Source organism: Nyctereutes procyonoides, unplaced genomic scaffold (genome assembly GCF_905146905.1).
Source record: "Nyctereutes procyonoides isolate TBG_1078 unplaced genomic scaffold, NYPRO_anot_genome, whole genome shotgun sequence".
Taxonomy (NCBI): Eukaryota; Metazoa; Chordata; class Mammalia; order Carnivora; family Canidae; genus Nyctereutes; species Nyctereutes procyonoides.
Genome location: NW_026575052.1, coordinates 15,039,844 through 15,046,340, shown reverse-complemented (window position 1 = coordinate 15,046,340; position 6,497 = coordinate 15,039,844). Strand labels below are relative to the sequence as shown.

The 6,497-nt window shown below is 46.2% G+C and overlaps 1 non-coding gene across 1 annotated transcript; it reads right to left on the bottom strand.

Moving 5' to 3' along the window:
* Nucleotides 1-218: 218 nt before the first annotated feature.
* LOC129514376 (U6 spliceosomal RNA) lies at nucleotides 219-324 on the bottom strand. The gene has a single exon (XR_008665432.1). It is a non-coding gene; the product is annotated as a U6 spliceosomal RNA (small nuclear RNA).
* Between the last annotated feature and the right edge of the window lie 6,173 nt (nucleotides 325-6,497).

Sequence of the window (6,497 nt, the reverse complement as noted above, 5' to 3'; positions counted from 1 at the left end):
TGGGTTTATAGCATATGGAAAACTGGTATGTATGACCACCATAGCATAAAGCCCTAGAGGGGAGAAACAAAAGTATACTATTACAGAATTCTTTTCTTTGGGGGGAGGAGGGGGTAAATTGCATTTTTTTAAAATTGGAAAACAAATATACAACTTGAAATGGATTTGAGGCAATTTGTGCCATAAGCAGATTTTCTTAAACTGGCTAAACAAAGTTTAAAAAAATATGGAATCCACAAATTTGTGTGCTATCCTTGCACAGCGGCAATGCTAATATTGTCTGTATTGTTCCAATTTTAGTGTGTGTGTTGCCAAAGTAAGCACTACTATTATAGAATTCTTACATTAAATGTGCAGTAATATAATACCACCTGAAGATACATGGTAATAAATAAGGATGTATAATATAAACCCAAAGCAACCACTAAAATACCAAGACAAAAAGCTATAGGTCTTTTTTTAAATGATTTTATTTATTTATTCATGAAAGACAGAGAGAGAGAGAGGCAGAGACACAGGCAGAGGGAGGAGCAGACTCCTTGCAGGGAGCCTGATATGGGACTCAATCCCAGGACCTTGGGATCACAACGTGAGCTGAAGGCAGATGCTCAACCACTGAGCCACCCAGGTGCCCCCCAAAAGCTATAGGTCTTAAGCCAACAAAAAAAGATTGAATGGAATCAGAAAAATAATCAATTATTCATAAAGAAGGCAGAAAAAGAAGAAAAAGTGAATGAAGAACAGATGTGAAAAACAGAAAGCAAAGAGCAAGCTTATGTGTAAAAAGCTAACCAAATTAATAATCATGTTAAATAAAAGTAAATGGCCTAAACATATACATTTAATGTGCAGATAATCAGATTAGATTAAAAAGCAAGACTCAACTACAAGTTGCTACAAGATGTTGCTTTAAATATTGACACAAATAGGTTAAAAGGATAGAAAATGACATAACATAACAATAATCAAGAAAATGATGGAGTGGTTATATTAATATCAGGAGAAATTTCAGAGCAAAGAACACTACCAGGGATATTTTGTAATGATAAAGGTGTCAATTTATTGAGAAAAAAAAAGAGGTCCTTAAAATTTTATGCACCAAATGCAGAATTTCAAAATAAAGCAAAAATGGATGGAACTGCAAATAGAGCTAGACAAATCCAGTCATAGTAGAATAATTTCATATTCTCAGAACGATTGACAGAATAAGTGGATTCTTATATTTATAAGAATATAAAAGATTTTTATAAGACTATTAAACAACCTGGTTTGAAGTCAGTTGCAGTTTTAATTACTGGCAACGAACTATCAGAAAATCAAAATGAAAAAGTCAATAAGCCTGATAAAAATGTCAGGGATAAATCTGACAAAAGATGTGCAAAGCTTATACCATGAAAACTATAAAACATTTCTAAGAGGAATTTTAAAAATGACTTAAATAGATGGAGAGACATACCATGTTCATGGGTTGGAAGACCCATTGTTGTTAAAGTATCAATTTTCTTTAAACTGACCTATAGATTCAATATAATTCCAATTTAATCCCAAAATCAATTTACAGAAGTTGGCACATTAATTCTAAATTCATATGAAAATGCTAAGAGTAGCTAAAACAGCTTTAAGAAAGATAAAATTTGAGGAATGAAAGATAAAAGTTGAAGAACTAACCTAGACCTAGTATAAAGCAGCGATCATTGAGACAGTGTGGCATTACATTGGAAAGACAAATAGATCAATGGGAACAGAATGGGAAACGCAGAAATAGACCAACATGCTAAGGACAATTTACTTTTGACAAAAGCACAAAGGCAATTCAGGGGAGAAAGAATCGTATTTTCAACAAATGGTGCTAGAACAATCAGATATCCCTATTTAAAAAAATGAACTTGGAGCTGCATTTTGTACCACAAAAATGAATGGCTTTGACAAATATTAGCTATTATATTTGGTGGTGCTGTTGTGGCTGATGTTGCCTGAAGGTTGTTGGGTGGATGATTCCACTTGTTCTGAGAAGAGTCCAGATGCAGATTGGGGATCTTCAGGAGGAAACACAGGGAACAACAGATTTTAGCTCTGGATAAGGGACACCTGCCTATCCTGTGAGCTGCCCATGCTCCCCCCGCCCGCCAACCCCTGCCACCTGACCCCAGGTGTGAGAGCCAAGGCTGGGTGAAGTATGGGTGGAGGCTCCAGCAGGGATTTATATGGGCTGCTGGGCTGAGCCTGGAGCCACTCACCAGCTGTGTGACCTCAATCAATCAAAACTTCAATTTCCTCATCTGCAAAACAAGGATGATAATACTTTTCTGTGTTTGCTGTGAAAGATCAATATTCTACAAATACATCAGGGAGATAGCCTGGTATATAATAAGCACCTCAGAAATATGAGACTGCTGTCTCCTCCATCATCCCTTATAAAGGGGTGATCACCAGGGAATGATTAACCACCACAGATCTGCTCAGAGTTCATCTCGTGCATGGATCATCAGCTCCTGAGAGACAGAACAGGCCATGCTTTTCCTCTGGCCCAAAATCTCTGCATGGAGGGGAGCTGCCTGCTGATTGGCAGTGTTAGAGGTGATGGCTGGGGGCTCTGAATGCACAATGAGAGGATGTTACCCAGCCTGGGGATCACAAAAAGCTTCTGAGAGGAATTGATGTCTGAGCGGAGTCTTTTTTTTTTTTTTTTAATTTATTTATTTGAGAGAGAAAGTGTGTGAGCTCATGAGTGGAGGGTAGGAGCAGAGAGAGATAATCTCAAGCAGACTCCTCACTGATTGTGGAGCCCAATGAGGGGCTTTATCTCCTGAGATCAGGATCTGAGCCAAAATTAAGAGTCTGACTCAACCAATTGAACCATCCAGGTGCCACTATCTGAGCAGAATATTAAAGGAAATCAGGAAAAATATAGAGAAGTGGGGAAAGTATACTGGGCTGAGGGCATAGCATGTGCAAAGGCCCAGAGGTGAGAACGTGATGTGCTGGGGGAAGATGGTTGGGATCTGTTCTATGATGGGGGAGAGGTAAAAGCCAGCTGGAATGACCCTTTCACTCAGCACATGGTGGGCACACATTTAATATTTGCTAATGAATGGTAGAATGAGCAAGTAATTAAGCAAGAAGTTAGTTGGTTTTTCTGGAGACTGGAAAATCTGTAGGAATTTCCAGGAATATTGGGACCAGGTCATGAAAGGCTATGAATGCTGGGATGAGCTTATATTTTATTCCATAGGTAATGGTATCTCAATAGATTTGATCTGCCACAAGGCATGATAGGAAATGACAGGTGAGTCCTTCGGCACAACTGAGCTCATCATTTGGGAGCATCTGTTGAAATGGGAAAGGCCCCTGTGGGCATTACTGACCAATGGCCCTTATTGGTCATTGATCCTTGAGGACTGAGAGGTTCCCCGGGGCCAGGATCCTGGGGAATAGCAATAAGGGTGAATGCTTTGTGTCTGTGCTGCTGCTCCTCAGCCTCAGTTTGAAATGATGTGTCTCTTTTCTCCCTTGAGCCAGACCCTGCTCTTCTCCCCCAAACACCCCAAAGTAAGAGACGGGTGGCTTCCTTGCCTGGTTACCTTCTCTGGCAAGGATGGTTGCTCCACTGATGAAGGGCCCTTTTGGGATGGTCCCATCCAACCATTTTTTTTTAAAAAAAATATTTTATTAATTTATTCATAAGAGATACATACAGAGAGGCAGAGACATAGGCAGAGGGAGAAGCAGGCTCCATGCAGGGAGCTCGATGTGGGACTCGATCCTGGGACTCTGGGATCACGCCCTGAGCCGAAGGCAGATGCTCAACCGCTGAGCCACCCAGGCATCCCTGGTCCCATCCTTCTTGACAGGACCCAGCTGGCCTTCCCTCCAAACATCCAGGATAGGGAACGCCTTCTTCCTCTGACTATGTCTCTACCTCTCTCTCTCTGTGTCTCTCATAAATAAATAAATAAATAAATAAATAAATAAATAAATAAATAAATCTTAAAAAAAAAAAAAAAACATCCAGGATAGAGCCTTTATATGCTCAGAAAGTTTCTGACCTTATGCCATCCTCTCCAGATCTTGTTCTTCTCTGAAGGGACCATGTGGTCCAGAGGGGCCACCTGGCTGGGACTGCAGGCAGTCCTAGTGTCTTAAGTCTGTTTGGTGGGGACGCCGTCCCTGCAGCCAGGCCTACTCCTGGGGGCCCTGGGGAGGAGGGAGGCAGCCTCAAGATGACCCCCACTGATCCCCACCTCCTGGTCTCCATGTTCTGGTGGACTCCCCTCCCCTTCCTTACACTGATAGAACATGGCATCATCAAGGGTGGGCCACTCCTGTGGCTGGGTGCAAAGTGTGGTGACTTCTGTCTTCTAGCAGGATGCCAGTGTTGATGGGACAAGCTACGGGTGCGAGAGGCATATGGAACACAGCTGAGGGGGGCTCCAGCCAACAGCCGGTGGAGAAATGAGGCCCTCAGTGCAGCAGACCTCAGGGGGTAGAGTCTTCCAGCCACGATCCAAGTGAATGTTGAGGAGGATCGTTTCTCCATGGAGTCCAGACAAGAGCCGACCCGGCCGGCACCCTTGAGTCCAGCTGGTAAGAGACCAACTGAGTCACACCTGGGCTCCTGACCCATGGAAACCGAGATAAAGCACATGTGTTGCTTTAGTTGTTAAGTTTTGGGGTACAGGGAGCATTGCAGGGGCCCGACCCTGGCTGCTTCCTGCTTGGGGGAGGGCAGAGTTGTTCACCGGGAAAATAGGCCAGCCCAGGTGCACCTACAGAGCCAGGCGGTGGTCATCAGCAAGCGCCTTCCGTGTGTCCACCACTTGCTCAACTGGAGCAAAGCCAAGTGGTCAAGTGGGGATTAATAAGCACACGCCCCGCCACCCCTTCCTCACTGGCTCCTGCCAGACACTGCATAGCGCTCCCCCGCTTTGGCCTGGTCCACAGCACCCCAGGAGCTTTTCTCACGGGCAGCTCTAACCATCCCACCTCCATGCTTAGGACCATTTCCTACTGAAAGCCACTGAGGTCAGCCGTGAGGCTGCCCAAGATCCCCTGCTGAAGGCTGCGCAGGAGGGAGGGGTGTGCAGGAGGCTGGAGTCAGGTCACAGTGCAAATCTTGGCTCTGCCACCACTGGGTTAGTTTCCTAACCTCTCTGAGGTTTCATCTTTTGTAAAATAAAATTGTAACAGTGTCTGTCTCGTAGGGTGGGTTGCCGTGGGTGGGGATGGATGGGTTAGTGCACATCGGTACTGACAACAGTGCCTGGTATGTAAGCTCTCGGAACGCGCTCATCCCTGCAGTCCCCTCAGGCTAATCTTTTCGTGTGGAAGTTTCCCCGTCCCGCACATTTTCCTTCTAGAATCAGGCCCTCCACCCACTATCCTATCCTTGATCGACCACTTGGATGCTTTGTTCCTGCTGTTCCCTCTGCCCGGATGCTACGTACCCTAAACTCTTGGTCCTTCCAGATGCTGCCTGGCCTCCAGGGCCCCAGCTCCCGTGGACCTTGAAGGCAGAGCACAGAGGAAGGAAATGGACTTTGGAGCCTGAGAGGTGTGGCTTCACCCCTGTTCCACCTCTCACTTGCCATGTGACCTTGTGATTTACCTGTCCCGTTCGACTTACGTGTGCAGATGGTAACGCCAACCCACAGGGTTTTTAAATGCATGGAATGTGGTGGTTCATGAAAAGGGCCTGGTGCACAGTGGTGCCTAATAATTGCTGGTTGACGCAATTGGTACTGCTCTGACATAAGCCAGCTCAGTCCCCAGCACGTCACCTCCGGAAGGCAGGGCAGGTAAGATCCTTGGGGAAACCTTTTCCATCAGCCGTGCTCTGGGAGAGGGAAATAGAAAATTTTCTGATTCCAAAGAGTAAATGTCAGAGGCTTGGGAAGGATTTTGAGGTTCCGAAAATAAACCTGGCATGGAAGGGGGAGGAGGGAGGGAACGAGGGGGAAGGGGGAGAGAACCAGGCAGGGCATGGAGATGAGGTGCCAAGGCTGGGAGAGACAGACACAGAGAGAGACACAGACACACACACACACACACACACACACACAAGAGAGAGAGAGAGAGAGAGAGAGACACACACACACACACACACACAGAGAGAGAGAGAGAGAGACTGCAGGATCCCTCTTCTTCTTGGGATAAAAGATCCAGGTGGCCCCTGAGTGTTTGTGGGGCAGATGGCCTGCCGTGCTGGGGATGTGGGGCCTGTAAGCAGGGCGGGGCAGGGCAGGGCAGGGCAGGGCAGGGCAGACTCCTGAAAACTCCGGGGAACCTTATGCTCTGAGTATGTGGAACCAGGGGACACTGTTCCTAAGGCTGCAAGCCCAGCAGCACAGCAGTCCTGGCCGGTCCCTGGGGTCCCTGTGGCAGCCCCCACAACCTTTCCTGAGCACCCTGCTCCCCATAGCACCCCCCAGGCTGGCCCTACATGACCTGCCCCCAAGGCCCCTCAACGGCCCTGTTCCCTTCTCCAGATTCCTCAGGGA